Raw genomic sequence first — 16,283 nt, forward strand, 5'->3', positions numbered from 1 at the left:
ATACTCATGAGCAAAATAACAGTTATCTTACTCATAAAACAAATCATTTATCCCTTACCCATATAGTGGTAAAAGATTTATTAATGTGTAATATTTGTAGGAATTTAGTCATGAACACAGAAAAATATAAACATTGAGAACTAGGCAGGCACATGGAAGTGCACATCTGTAGTCCCAGTGTGTGAAGTCGGGGTTCAAGATCATCTGCTCCACAGCAGGTTCTATGCCAGCCTGGGCTAAGTGAGACCTTGTCTCAAAAAACAAGACAAACATACGGAGTTCTCACTATAGTGCCCAGTTCAGAGAATTGTATTTCTGCAGCTTAGAGTCTTGTACAACTGACATATACATTATAGTCTTTCAAGCTGGGAATAGTATGCACATCTTTGATCCCAGAACTGGAGAAACAGAAGCCGGGGGATCTCTGTGAGTCTAAGGCTAGCCTTGTCTACAGAGTGAGTTCCAGGACACCAAATAGTAAACTTGTCTCAAAAACCAAAACCAAACAAATCACCCTCCCCCCTTGCAAAAAAAAAAAAAAAAAACCCACAAAAAACATTTTAAAAGTGTCTTTCACTGAGTAATCAATCATTTCTCTAGAAGTAAGAGGCAATTGTCTGGAGAACCTTAAAAGCATTCAGCTTATGTGTTGTAGGAATGTGTCTCCCTGGGGCTGGGCAGACCGCTCAGCGGTTAATGCTAAGAGGCAGTATTGCTCTTTGTTTCTCAGTATCCACTTACAACTGCCAGCAAACCCAGCTCCATGGGATCCAGTGTTATCCTCTGGAATCCACGGGTACCTGTACACACATTCACACTCAGACAAACACATATACACGTCATTTAAAATCAAAATAACTTAAAAAATAAGAATGTGTCTTCTATTATTTTACGTTTTAAAGGGGGTGGGGCATCGACAGTTTGGCCAGGTTAGTTCCACAGCTCCTGTACACTTGACTGAATGACTTTCCCAGGCACTGGGTCAGATTCCCAGGAGCACACCTGGAGATGGCGTTGAATGGATTGCCAGTCAAATGGAAGAACTCACGGCAGTGGGAACTGCAAGCTGTCTCCATATGAAAGTGTCAGAATCTATTTATTACAAAGTTTGTCTTCTATGAAGGGACCTAGGGAGTGAGGGTTTGAGGGGCCAAATATATAGTTGGGTATCTTGTGTATATGCAACAGATGATTAAATGATAACCTAAAGTTATAAACTTAGCTATAAAGAATAATTAACTATTAATAAATAAGATATTAAGTTTTATCTTATAGATGGGCTGCAATAACTTTAAAAATCAATAGAAAATCAATAGAAATTTTGTTATACCCAGTATAATAAACTCTCTGCTTTAATTATTGTCTCAAATAGGAGTGATTGCTCCTCGTTCAGTTTTCTTTTTCTGTAGACATAAGTGACACCTAGAGGACAGAGAGTTCAAGAACATGTCAGTTATTTTTCACAAAGCATTGTTTCCTATCACCATTTTGAGGTGGCAAACACAAATATACATGTATTGTCATCAAAAGATATTTACATATCTTGTGAATTCAATGATATTAAAAAACAAGAGTCAGTTTAATTATGGCTTATGAATAGTGATATCTATATGCATTTACTAAGAATGTACCTTAATTATTTTTTTAGATTTCAATTTTTATTTTATGTGTACAGGTGTTTTGCCTTCATGTATGTCTCTGCAGTGTATATGTGTAGTACCTGAAGAGGCCAGAAGAGGGTGTAGGATTCTCTGAGACTAGAATTACAGGTAGTTGTCAGCTACCATTTGGGTGCTGGGAATCAAACCTGGGTCCTCTGGAAGATCATCTCTTAGGTGCTGTGTTGGGAGCTGTTTTGTCAATTCTCTGAAGCAGAGGAAAAAAAGAGAAAAAAAAGTTTGCCTGCCAGGCAGAGACAAGGCAGGTCGGGGACTGTTGGCAGAGTGGGGTAGTGTAAGAGTGATGTTGGCATCAGTGCTGAGATCTGTGGCGATCGCAGTCAGAGTCAGTCAGGTTGAGTGTCAAGTACAGGACCCAATTAAAACCAGGGTCATTGCAAATATCAGATATGTGAAAATCAGAATCAGACTTGGGGCGAATTTAAGTTTCACTGTCACAGTGAAGAATAGGGAAGGGTCAGGATCAGCATGAGAGTGGTTTTCGTTATTGTGAAGTTGGAAATCAGTTTTAAAACCAAATTCAGTGGTATGCACCTCTACTACCAGCTACTCAGGAGGCAGAAATTGGGGATAAGAGTTCAAGACTAGCCTGGGCATTGTAGAGAAAACCCATCTCAAAGAAAAAGAAATGAAAGTAGGAACAAACACCCACATTCATATCTAAGAGTACTAGTCACCTCAGTTCACAGTCATAATAAGGATCATAGTCTAGGTCAAAGTTCACATCAATGTCAAGGTCAGAAAAGATCCAGGTCATGATTAGACTGTCAATGGACTATCAAAGGCAGGTCAACTTTAAGGTCAGTGTTGGTCTAGGAAAAGGGTAGTGTCAGTATTGAGATGAAGACCAGGATTAGAGTCAGGCTCAAATGAAGTTAAGTCTCAATTGAGGAACTATTTAGATTAGTCTGGCCCATAGGCATGCCTGTAGAGAGTGGTCTTGATTGTTAACTGATCTTGTAAGACCTAGCCCATTGTGGACAATACCAACCATGGGTTGGGGCTCTGCATTGGTTATGAGTAGAGAGGGATAGCTGAGTAGCAAGCAAGAATGCATTTATTCTATCTGCTCTTGGCTGTGGCTGTGACCAACTTCTTGAGTTCCTGCCTTGACTTCCACAACACGATGGGCTGCAAGTGGGATTTATAAGTCAAATAAACCCTTTCTTCCCGTAGGATTCCTGTTGTCAGGACACTTGATCACAACCACAGAAATAGAACTGTAACAGTCAGACTCTTCATCAATGCCAGTATCATAGTGAAGGTCACAGGCCATTGCGGAAGTAGCTAAGAGATAGCGCTAGGAATAAAATGAGGTTAGTGGTCAATGGCTTGCCTAGGATAGAGGTCAGATTAAAGACCACGATAAAGACTGAATATCAGCTCCCATGTCAGATTGAAGGTTAGATCAGAAGACATTTCAGGTTTACTTAATGAACTGGATCAGTGCAGGAGTGAGAATCAAATTCCGAGTCAGGAACAAAAGCAGAGCATCATAGTCACAGAAAGAGTAGAGCACTGTGTCAGAATAAATGTTGGGATCCAATTTAGGTGTGGTTAGCTTGAGAGTCAGAGCTGGATTGACAGATGGTACCAATGGAAATATCATCTACTTGAGGAGCAGGTAACGGAGACAGACATCCTGAGGCTCACCAGCAAGAATGGGGGAGGGAGTAGTTGGAAGTGACATATAGGGTAATTATTAATAGAGGAAAGCATGACGATAAGGGTCAGATTTGGGGTCAGTGCCAGCATGAATGTCAAGGTGAGAATCAGAGTCTGCATCTGGCACAGGTCAGAGTTGGATTAAGATCGGACTGAGTCTTGGCCAGGATAAGCACTAAAAAGAGGCCGAGGAGGACTCAGATCCAGAGCATTTTATAGTGAGGGTGGACCTACATCTAAGGTCCAATGGTGAGAGTCAAAGTCAAGGTGAGAGTCTACGTGAAAGGTCAGATTCAGCGTTGTGATCAGTCTGACACTAAACATGCCTAGAACCTGACCTTGGCTATCCCTACGTTCTGAAAATATCTCTGCTTTGACAGTGGCTATGAAGCTGACCTTGATCCAGATTGATCTTCACTCTAATCCTTGAACTTGACTCCTAGTCACTCTGATCCCCAGCATGGTGCTGACTAACCTTAGCCTTCTATCTGAAACTTAACTGACTATCAAGCTGGGCTGGTGCTTTCTCTCAAGTAAAATCTAAACCTTACTGTGTCCTCTCTCTCTGATCCTAAGTCTGTTCACGACTGTTACCTGGATGGTCCTTACTTTGCCCCTCATACTGACAGAGCTGACCTTCGCTCTGAATCTGACCCTGAACTCAACTCTCAAACACATTAACAATTACCCCCACAATTCCTGTCATATGTCCAGACACTGACCCCACCTTGACCCTCTCTTCACTCTAGCCTTGACCCTCACGAGCCTATCCCTTACTGAGATCCTTACCTTGAGTCTCACACTGACCTTGCCTATCACTATCTTGGCCATGAACATGATTCTTACCATTAACCACAACTCTGAACTTTCACTTTGACATGACTCTGGGCCTAAATTGGTCTTTATGCTTACACTCATCCTCCCTGTGACCCTTTTGGTGGCTTGAATGAGGATGTCCCCCACAGGCTCAGATGTTTGAACACTTGGTCCCCAGTTGGTGGCACTATTTGGTGTGGTTTGGGAGTTGTGGTCTTGTTGGAGAAACTCTCACTAGAGGTGGGCTTTGAGAGTTTATAGGCTTTGTGTCACTTCCAGTTTCTTTTTTACATTGTGTTTGGTTGGGGTTGTGAGTTTCTCAACTTTCTGTTCCTTCCTGCCACTTGCTGCCATGCTTCCTTGTCATGATGGACCCTTATTCTTCCTGAATCATAAGACTAAATTAACTCTTTATTTTATAAGTTGTGACCATGGCTTTGACAAAACTCATCCTGAAGCTGACTCTCACCCTCCCTTTACTATAATCCTCATGTCACCAGCTGTGAACTAAGTCATACATTAACTCTTGCCTCACACTGACACTGAACTGGACCTTCATCCTGCTTCTTCCTCTTTTCCTTTAAACCATATTCCTTATCCTCAACTCACTCCTCACTCCCTCTAGACTCTAATCCTAACCCTCCTCCTGACCTTGCGATTGACCTTCAGATTCATCGGTGCCTTGACTCTAGCTTGATATTAGTCACATCATGCCATCTACTATGACATTGATCTACTAGTCACATCATGACATCTACTATTTGACAGTGATCTTGATCTTCAACTTAACCTTATCACCGACCATTATATTAATACCGACCTTGACTCTGACTCTGATCTTTCCTTGCCCTCTAGTGTTGACTTTTAACCTGACCCTTTTCACCTGAACCCTGACACTAAAGTCTTCATAGCAGCCCTATCATGACCCTGAAGATCACACTGACCCAAAGCCTTACACTAACTCTTGCCTTGAGCTTCAGTGGCACTCTTATATGACCTAGACCATTATCACCAAATTGAGTTTAAGCATGGTCTCTTTATTTGTACACATTTAGTTTCTTGTGACTTGAGATGAGAACTATTTTAAGAACTATCCATATTTATTAACTTGCTTATACTTGATATATTTATTTTCAAATATGCTTTGATTCATGTTAGCATGGTCTAATACAATGATTTTTTAAAAAAACCTTTCTTATTTGTTACTATGGTAACAGAGTTATGATGGCTTGTAAATTAGATGGATAAAAACAAAAACTTTCACATGAGTCCAAACCAATTCAAGCACTGTAGAGAGGCCTCCTGGCTTGACAGATGGACCACAGATGTTCTAGGACCCACACACTGCCACCGGTCTTTACTATCTTTTATTAAGCAGGTACTGGGCAGAACAGACTAGCTGGTAGTACAATCCAGACAGTGGGGAAGGGTAAGTAGCAGAGCACACAGATTACAAGGACTTAGTCATGGTTCACTGCTGTGGACTCAAGAGCTGTTGCAACCATCCCGGCAGGAGTGAAGATACTCTTAAGAGTCATTTGTGTCCTTTTGGATATCATATTATGGAAATAATAGGCTCTAGTAAATTGAAATTTCCTCAGGAATCTCATGTTGGTTACAGCCATCAAAGGAACTTGTCTCTTAGGAAGAGATTTCACATGGTTCTGACTTGTCAGACCACCTTGTAGGATAGACCAGAGCCAACACAATGACCAGCCAATAAACAGAGCAGATCACACCTTGACAAAGATTGCTTAGTTAAGTAATATCTCACCTTATTTTAAATGTGAACTTCATGCCATGACCCTAAGGATGGTACAGGTTGCATGGTCAAGTGGACTTAGGATGTGCCTGGAGGGAGGAGGTTACTGAATCGCCTTATTTGCTCCTCTTCCCAGTGTGACATAATGACCTCCTATCTCTGCCTTTCACTGTTACTTGTCTATTTAATTAGGCTATTGAGAATGGGTGACTGTGCCCAGCTTGTTAGGGGTGCTGGGGCCCAGATGCTGACTCTAATAGCTCCCATACCTCTACAGCTGTGGCACTGCATCCTTTTTGTGTCTTTTTCATTATAAATGCTGGCTCTCTTCATATCCATGTCTATAGAGAATGGTAAAGCACACATTGGGTGTGTTCAACAACAGCAAAAGCTATAAACTGTCAGTGTGCATCTATCATCTCCAATGAAGGAAAACAGACAAGTGTTCATACTCAGAAGCTATTGTTATTAAACATGTATTTATTCACTATGTGTGCATGTATAGTTTATATAGTGTATATGTGCACCACATGTGTTCAGGCACCCATGGAGGCCAGAAGAGGTTATCAGACCCCTAAAACTGAAATTACAGAAGTTCCTCAACTGATGTCAATACTGGGACTTGAACTCAGTCCTCTGGGAAAGCAGCAAGAACTCTTAGCCACTGAACCTTGTCTCTAGCCCTTCGGGAGCTATTTTTATAAAGGCTACTTTATAAATTGAAAGATTAACCTCACTCACCACATAGTTATGCTTCTTATAAAATTAAAGTGAAAGGAAAAGCTCATGTTGGAAAAAATTTTCATTGAAAAATGTCTGATAAGAAATGTCAATGAGCTAGCTAATAGCAAATGACAAAGACTGTACAGAATATTTATTGTCTGTGTGTATTTCCTCAAAAGCTTTGTCTAGTGTGATCGCTAGTGAAAATAAAAGACTTTGACATTTCTACTTCATAAACAATCATCCTGCAGTTCATTAAAATGGTCGATACTCAGGGTGGGCACAATGCAACTGACTGATGCTGGGACCGTATTCTCTTTAAAATGCTCGAGCTACTATAACCATACATATGTACATTTATACATACACACATACATGCATGCCTGGGCATTGACTCAGAGCCTTGTGAATGCACATCACATCACCCTATATCCTCAACCATTCATTGAATTCCACTTTACTCTTTACCAGAAAAAAAAACACCCAGAAAAAAAAGGCAAAGTCAAGAAATTAGTAATAAGAAAAAATGGCCATTGTATTACTAAAAACCAGGAAATAAGACAAATCTAACCATTTTCTGGATCAAATGGACTCTGACAACTTGCAAGGTAAGCTAACTGTTTTAATCTTCCATTACAACTATTGCAGCTCCACATTGCATGGTGCTGACCTTGTCATAGTGTCTAACTTGGCTTGAATCCTATCATGGACATAATGAATGAGCAACCTTTCTGATGCTACAATCCTTTAATACGGTTCCTCATGTTGGGTTGACCCCCAACCATAAAATTCTTTTATTAGTACTTCATAATTCATTGCTATTGTAATTTTGCTACTATTATGAATTGTGATATAAATATCTGATATGCAGAATATCTGATATACAAACCTCAAAGGGATCATGACCTCTAGGTTGAAAACTGCTGCCATAAACACTGGAGGGGACAAGGTTTGATTTCTGCACTCATAGATGATCAAAACTGAAGGAAGACAGGCTATTATACGATATTGTATTCCACAGGTGACAAGAGAGGGGACACAGAATTGAATTCCTAGAGCAAAGCCATCAAATCAGGAAAACTTATGCTGCAGGGAGAGATTTTATTGGCTAACTTTACCCGAGAAAGGCATTCAAATGTCTCAAACTTGCTCCATTTGTCTGACCCAAGACACATCAACAGCAAGGACTCTTATACATCATGTCTGAATTGTCATAATTCAATGACCCTATACATCAACAGGACTACATTCTACCATCTTGTCTCAAAACAAATTGCCATTTTAGTATAAGACTATACTGTTTTAGTGTAAGTATTATATATGGGTTCAACCAGCAGGGTCTCCCTGAGAAATCTATTTTTAAAAGAGAAAAGATACAGAACAGGACATGGTGCTGTGCATGTCTGTAATTCCACCACTTGGGAGGTAGAGGTAAGAGGATCAGAATTTCAAGGCTAGCCTCAGGTACAAAACAAGATGGAGGTCAACTTAAAATTATAATGCTACATCTCCAGGCTAAAGGTTTCTGTATTTGTTTTTTTTTCTTTTTCTTTTCTTTTCTTTTTTTTTTTTTTGAGACATGGTTTCTCTGTTTAAACTCCCTCCACCCCACCAATGTAAGTAAGTAGGGGCTGGAGAGATGGCTCAGTGGCTAAGGGCCTAAGTTTGTTTTATAACACCAATGCTGAGTTCCTGGAATCTGACCTCTGGCCTCTGTGGGAAATTGTATACACAAACTTGTGCCCTAACACATAAATGCACAGACACACAGACATACAGACATACAGACACACAGACAGATACAGACACATAAATACACAAACACATACACATAATTAAAAATAAACAAACAAAAGCACTTAGAATATTTAAACCTCAGAGAAAACAAGGCACTCCCTGTCCTGTTCAGTACTACATAGGGACCCTATTATTGTGATCTATTCATGACCATATATGGCCATACCAGAACACAGCAGGAGTTCAGTAAATACTAGCTAAGGAATGACTTTCTTTTACTAATTCTGACTAGTTGCTATTGATAGCTGGTAGCATTTGTTAAGAAGCACAGTGCTGTTTCAGTGAAGGATGAGCATAGTATCTGCCATGTGGACAGCATGACACAGTTTAGGGTACTTAATGCATGTTTGCCATGGATGTGTTAAACCACTTGTCTGTTAGCTAATACTTCAGACAATTGTTGATCATGAAGAGGGAGGTTTAGAACTTAGGCGAGGGTGAAGGGTACTGACTGCAAGATGAAGGGGCTTTGGTGCAGAATATGAATTTCAAAATCAGATGCTGCTTCCTTGTTTGGCTCAGAACACTTCTTTGGGGGAAAGGGAAGAGCTTCAAGCTTTATTTATTAGTTGTTTGTTCTATTGTGGTTTTTCCAGAAATTAAAAGGTTAGGTTGTACCACGCCACTGTGTTTTTAACTTTTCCCTAATTGAATGAAGCTAGTGATGTGGAGTAAAAAGGTTTTCATGTTTATCTGTTGAGACCGAACATGCACTGTGCTAATTTCACACTCCTTGAGCACGCATTACCCTTGAATGAGAAAGGAGAAACCACTGTTGAGGCTCACAGATAAAGACATAATTTTAAGACACAAAGAAGTGGATTTAAAATTTCTCGTCCCCAGTGTCTTATAAGTTCTTCTAGTGAGGAAGCAGATGTACTCACATGTCTGGCTATTGTTCTCAAATTAGATTGCTGCTAGGCTTCAGTTGGCACTGCAGTGGGGTACTTGTACATGTTGTTAAGAGACTGGAGAGAATTTCATGGGTGGATGGAGACATTTGACAGCATAAATGCAAGGGTCTAATGCCTACATCCATTCAAGATTATATGACTCATGTCAGCTGCATATGAAGCAGGGTTAAGTCACACTTGGAATAGAGGATACTTTCTAGCTTGGCTGGAAGACAGTTGAACTTTCTATCATGTGATTGTATGTGGAGACAACTCCTTTGACCCTAGGCTAGACTCATCCCTTTATTCATTTACTAAATATTCAGTTAGACCTAATAGGCCATTTATTTGCAAGGAAGTCTGTTCTATTTGTGTTTCATCTATGCTAGAACCTCAGACTGAAATACAGGGAGTTTAGGGGAAGGAAATACCTTAAAGCATGAATAAGCAAGTAGAAAACCATGAAACAGGAAAGGGGGGAATTGTGATGTGATGGTTTGTATATGCTTGGCCTGGGGAGTGGCACTATTTGGAGGTGTGGCCTTGTTGGAGTAAGTGTGTCACTGTGGGCATGTGCTTTAAGACCCTACTCCTAGCTGCCTGGAAGCCAGTATTCTGCTAGTAGCCTTCAGGTGAAGATATAGAATTCTCAACTCTTCCTGCACCATTCCTGCCTGGATGCTGACATGCTCCCCTTCCTTGATGATAATGGACTGAACCTCTGAACTTGTAAGCTAGCCCCCAATTAAATATTGTCCTTATAAGAGTTGCCTTGGTCATGGTGCCTATTCACAGCAGTAAAACCCTAACTAAGACAGGTGATAAGCTATACATAACCAAGCAGGTGAGTACTACAAGCAACAAGGCCTCAATAGTTATGGCTATCTCTGAGAAGCTGTCTGGAACTTACATAAAATCTCCCCATGACAGTGAAGTCTGGAGCCCCTCTGCACCCACACACTTGATTGTGTCCATGGCAGGGCAAGAGGATGAGTGGCATTAGCTTCTGAGGAGGAATGCTGTCAGTTCGCCATGACTGTTTGCCTTTCCTGTAGGTGAACTCAGGTGAGCCAGGGGGTTATCAGGTGCAACATGACCAGCAGCTTTTACAAACTCCTTCCTTTCTGGAACTAACAAACTTCAGAGTGAGGGAGACACACAGTTGCCATGGAGATCACATAATGCTGAACCTCAAAGACAGTCGTTTACATTGACTGCAAAGTACTTAACTGTTCCTGAATCTGCACAATGAAGAGGGTATAAGGTTTATAGTATAAATCATTATACTATTATACAGTTTATAATAATCTAAACCATCCACACAGTCACCATTGGTATAGTAGACATCCCTTGAAGCCGCACAATGAAGAGCCTGAAAGACTTTGCCCACTGCCTGTCTTATAAGAAAATCTCCCAATGAAGAGCATTGCTTCTGATATTACTGTAGAAAGATACAGAAATTTCAGAACAAAGCAAGCACAAGGCTGTGGTTAGTTTTTGTCAGGTTGCTACTATGTAAAATCACCTAAAAAAAAAAAAAAAAAAAAGAGTCTTAATCAAGAAACTGTCTCAGTCAGATTTGCCTGTATGGATTATCTTGGTTGTCAACTGATGTAGGAAGATCTGGATCATTGTTCGTTGTGAGCAGCACCATTCCCTAGGTGTATGTGTATGTGGGTATGTGTGTGTGGGGTGGAAACGGGACGTTGTCTTGAACTATGTAAGACAGGAGAAACCTAGAATTTAGGTGAAAGCAAGCAAGGAAGGATCTGTGTGTTCTCTCTCTGTCTCTGTCTCTGTCTCTGTCTCTGTCTCTGTCTCTGTCTCTCTGTCTCTGTCTCTGTCTGTCTCTGTCTCTGTCTCTGTCTCTCTCTCTCTCTCTCTCTCTCTCTCTCTCTTTCTCTCTCTCTCTGCTCTTGGCTGTGGATGTGATGTCTTTAAGTTCCTGCCTTAGTTTCCCTGCAGTAATGCAGTATAATCTGGAATTGAAAGCCAAATAAACTCTGTTCTCCTCTAAATTGTTTGTCTGTGCCAGCATATTTGTCACAGCCACAGACATGAAACTAGAACAAGGCTCTCAGGACCTTGTCTTGATCTATCTCCAGCACTGCACTAACCTGGCCTGGTGTGCTGATAACCTGTAATTCTAGCACTGGTGAAGCTGAGACAGGAGAATGAGAAATTCAAGGTCATACTCAGCTACAGGAAAATCAGAAAATTCAACCCAGCCTGGGATATATGAGACAGCACCTCAAAAAATATTTTGGGAACTAACACCAGTAAATTGAAACAAAACTAAAAATGAGCAAGGGGAACAGGACTGTTCATGGAGATGACACATGGCCCTGAATGTGGTAACATGTCCCCTTGTAACTATCTGGGGAAGTGACGGCCATTTCACATAACAGCAGCACCGAGCTTATGACAAAACAAAGTTATTCATCCACTTTAAAGAGCAGTTCTTGGAAGCAGGCTCACCTGGGATGAATGCAGACGATGGATATTCCGTCTGTAACATTAAGCCTAATGTGTTCATTTAGAGTGCATGCTGGTGGCTGGGAAGAATAAAAGGTTGCACTCTTTGGTATGGAGGCCCGCTGTTTGCTTGACAGAAGGTAATAAATAAAAAGCCTGCAGTTCCCCGCAGCACTTTGGAAGGTTCAAGATGAAGAAGGTAAAAAATGGCCGACTGAGCATGCGACAGTCAAGTAATGGTAAGGGAGCCAGGGAATAGAAATTCAAAGTGAGGCCCATTGTTCTTTAAAACTTCTTCTTAGTAGGGAATTACTTGTGGTTCTGAGCACTTGACAGAGCCCTTGGCCACTATTACTGCAACCTTCTCTCCTGACTACAAAAACACAATGACTTTGGAGGGTGGGGGAGAGCTTAGATTATTAACTGATTAAAAACATAATGTCTGTTTTCTTCTTCTTTCTCTCTCTTTCCCCTTATCTCTTTGACATAAGTCTTATGTAGACTAGCCATGTAACCGATATGACCTTGGACTTCTGACCCCTGCACTGGGATTATAGGCTACCATAGCCAGTTTATATGGTACACCTCTTGCATGCTAGGCAAGCACTCTCATTAACTGAGTTTTGTTGATGAAAGAAACAACTCTCACCTCAAAGGAGTAAGAACAATTTATGCTGGAACCAAATGAATGGCCAGGGTCTGAGAACGTAACTTCAGGCTATCCTAAATTCCGGTTTTCCAGAGTGATAACAGTGTGATGAAGTTTTTGTGGTAACAAGACAAACAACCATCATTTAAGGCACTTAAAACATATGTCAGGTTGGTCAGTTGAAGGAAATCAAAGAAAGCTCTGCTCTGGGCCTCCAATGGTATCTGGTGACATTTTTAGACTTTTGGTTGTTGGTCACCAGGGTTCTTTTTAAATATTCCACAGGATTTGCCCGATGGCCACAAAGATGTTAGGTCTTATATTAAGGAGGCCAATAAATGGCTATTAGGGGCCCCTAAAAATTGGCTCAAGATAATTTGGCTCTAGACTTGCACCATTCTAACCTCTTCACAATCAATAGTGGAGTTCTAATCAATTAAGTGACCTTGCAGATGGCTCAGCCTAATATGTGGTTCTTTCTCAGGGCGCCACATCTCCAGCCCTAAGCCAAGCTTCTTTGGTGAGACATGCTTTATTTTGAGATTAAATACATTAAGGTGTTATCCTTTCCTTAAAGAAAAAGCATCTCTATATTGTAATGAAATACATATAATATAAAAATTGCCCCATGGGGCCAATTGGATTTGTAGCTCACCTTACCTAATGTGCATGAGGCCTTAGGTGTATGAGCCCCTGCACCACCAAAGGGATCAGGTTGGGGACATATTTAGCTGACAGTTAAGTAGTATGGGGTACATTCCATTCTTATGGAAGCATCATAAACCATCTTATGAACCTATTCAGCTGCTCCATAACTAACGGGTGCGTGTATCCCTCTCCTAGGCCCTGGCAATCTCCAATGTATTTCTATCTTTGTGGATTTCACGTCTCTATGTACCTTACACATGTGGATCTTATCTGTCCCCTTTAAGCCCTAGCCATGTCACACAACACAGTTTCTTCAAGGTTCTCCCATGTTACAGCATGTGCGAGACGAAGGCTGAGTAACATCTTATGGTCGGGTTTTAGGGGAGGAGCCTCTGAAATGTGGATCAGTGTTCTTGTTTGCTTTCCGCTGTAGTGACAAAAACACTGGCCAAACCAATCTGGAGGAAGACGTGGTTTATTCTGACTGACAGGATACAGTCCACCATAAAGGCAAGCAAGGGCAAGAACTCAAGGAGGAGCAGAGGTCAAACCACAAAGGAGTGCTTCTGTTGTGCCAGGGGACATTCGTGAGCCCCAGAAAGACCACCAAGGAGCCGAATCCGATGCAATCACATTAGGGTCTCTTTATTCAAGCTGGAGTTTGGGAGGGGCACCCTAAGCCCAGTTTAGGCAAGCATTTATAGAGGCAATAAGGAGGTATCTAGTCTGGTCATATCTGATGAAGGGCCATTACAGGCTTTAACATAATTGACTGGTGCTGGAGCCCAACCATAACCTTAACGTCAGCTTTTCCTCCTGATTGGTGGTTGTTAGGAAGTGAAGTACCAGGGTCAGGCTTGTAACCTGGGAGTGCAGATTTGTTGGGGAATAACCTGGACACTGGTGCTAGACATAGTCTTGTGATGGGGTAGCCTGGAAACTGGTGCTAAGTACCCACCTGTTAGTTTACTTGAGTTCAACCTTAGGTCAGGTTCTCTAAGATGGCATCTGAACCCAAAAGATTTGGTCTCTCATTACTTACTGGCTTGCTCACCTAGCTTTTTGCAAACAACCCAGAGCTACCCCTGCCATGGGCTGAACCCTCCCACGTCAATCACCACGCAAGAGAATGTCCCACATACTCACCTGCAGGCCAGTCAAGGAGGCATCTTCTCAGCAGATGACCAGATGATTCTGCCTTGTGCCAAGCTGACCAGCATGAGCAGAGAGACATGGTGGTCGTCGTCTCTTCCTTTGTCTTTCTTTCCCTGCCTCTGTCCTTTCCAGATTTCTTTCCTTCTCCTCCCTTTCCTGCCTTGAGTATAAGATTGGGAATTTGACTAAGCAATATTATCACTGGGCATCTTAAGGAAGAAACAGTAGGTTTACTCTAAAACTGATAAGAAAGTACATAATCCAATATTTCCCATCAACCTTACAGCATAGATTCTTCACGTAGGTGTACTTATGACTGAAGATGAATAAAAATCGAAGTATGGTTACCTCCGAACTGCATGATTTTCATTAAGTGTTTTCCTCTTGGTACTGCGAATTCTAAGTTTTCACAAGTGCACAATCACGCATGTCATCACAGCCACACAGTAGTCTCGATGCCCTGTGAATCCAGTATGCTCTGCCTGCTCAGCCCTCACTCCCCCAGAATCTGATAACCACTGATTTCACTCTTCCAGGTAAGCACTCTCCCTGAGCTGTCCCTTCGGCCCCCACTACTCTTTTTATTGTCTCCCTAGAGGCTGTCTTCTCCTTCATGTCTGCTTCCTTCAGATTAGCTAGCTCTGTTGAGTAAGAAGCACGTTCAAAAAGGACAACTTTTGGAAATCTCATCTCTTCTACAACATTCTGGAGCTGGAACTCAGGGTCAGTCCCCACCTCATACAAATGTCACTTAATCTGGGTGTGGTGCATGCCTGTGACCCTATCTCTCGGAGGCAGAGACTGGATTGTGACCTTGGGCTGCTTAGCAAGTGGTCAGTCTAGGTTGGACAACCCGGCAAAGCTCCTCCCTCCCCCTCCTTCTTTCCCTCCCCCTCCTCCTTTCCCTCCCCATCCCCCTTCCCTCCCTCTCTTCCCTCTCCTTTCTCACCCTTTCCCTCCTTCTCCCCTTCCCTCCCTCTTCCCTCTCCTTTTTCCCCCTCCTCTCTCCTCCACCCCCCTCTCTCAAAAGTTAAACAAGAAGCAGACTTCTTAATCTACCAAATTTCAAGTATAGTGTAACCATGCTTTAAAAACTGGGAAAACAAGTAGTAGGTAAGGCTGGAGTGATGGCTTAGCTGACAATAGCTCCTCCTGCCCTTGCGTTAGACGACTTTGGTCACCAGTATGGGCATCAAGCTGACTGGAACTTTCTGAATCTCCAAATCCAGGGGGATGTGCTGTCCTCTTATGACCTTGAGAGCAATGGCATACATGGGTACATATAGATGCATGAAAACACACACACACACACACACACACACACACACACACACACACATTAAATTGTAAAGAAAAACTTCAAGTGGGGGCCAGTAAGGTGGCACATCAGGTGAAGGTGCTTGCCACCAAGCCTGATGACTAAGGTTAATCGTTCTGACCCATACACTGGAAGGAGAGAACTCCAGTTTGTCTTCTGACCTCCACAGAACACTATGGCGGGAGGAGAGGGTGGACACTTAACCATACATATGTAGTAAATAAGTGTAATAAAAAGTTAAAAATCAAGTTGGGAAAAGCAAGAGGGTTATACAGGAAAATATCTTTCTAGAGAGACAATCGCTGATTAGCAATTCTGACAGAATGAATTAATTTGAAAAAATTAATTAATTTTTTTTCAATTTAAAAATTGAAAAAAAATGAATTAATTTGAAAAGTTCTTATTTGGGCTTAGCTAGAAAAGTATAGGTCAATGGCAAACATTTTTATTTATGTTTGTTTAAGTGATCAAATCACATTTGTATTTCCTTGTTTCTTCTTTTTTAAAATTGCATTTACTTATTTAGTGTGAGTGTAGGTGTGTCCATGTGTGTGGGGCATGTGTGTGCTTGCAAGCATTCGTGTGTGTGTGTGTGTGTGTGTGTGTGTGTGTGTGTGTGTGTGCGCGCGCGCGGCGCCATGATGTGAATGTGGAGATGAGGGACAACTGTCAGGAATTGGTTCTCTCCTTGCACAGTACAGGG

Source organism: Arvicanthis niloticus, chromosome 9 (assembly GCF_011762505.2).
Source record: "Arvicanthis niloticus isolate mArvNil1 chromosome 9, mArvNil1.pat.X, whole genome shotgun sequence".
NCBI classification, from domain to species: domain Eukaryota; kingdom Metazoa; phylum Chordata; class Mammalia; order Rodentia; family Muridae; genus Arvicanthis; species Arvicanthis niloticus.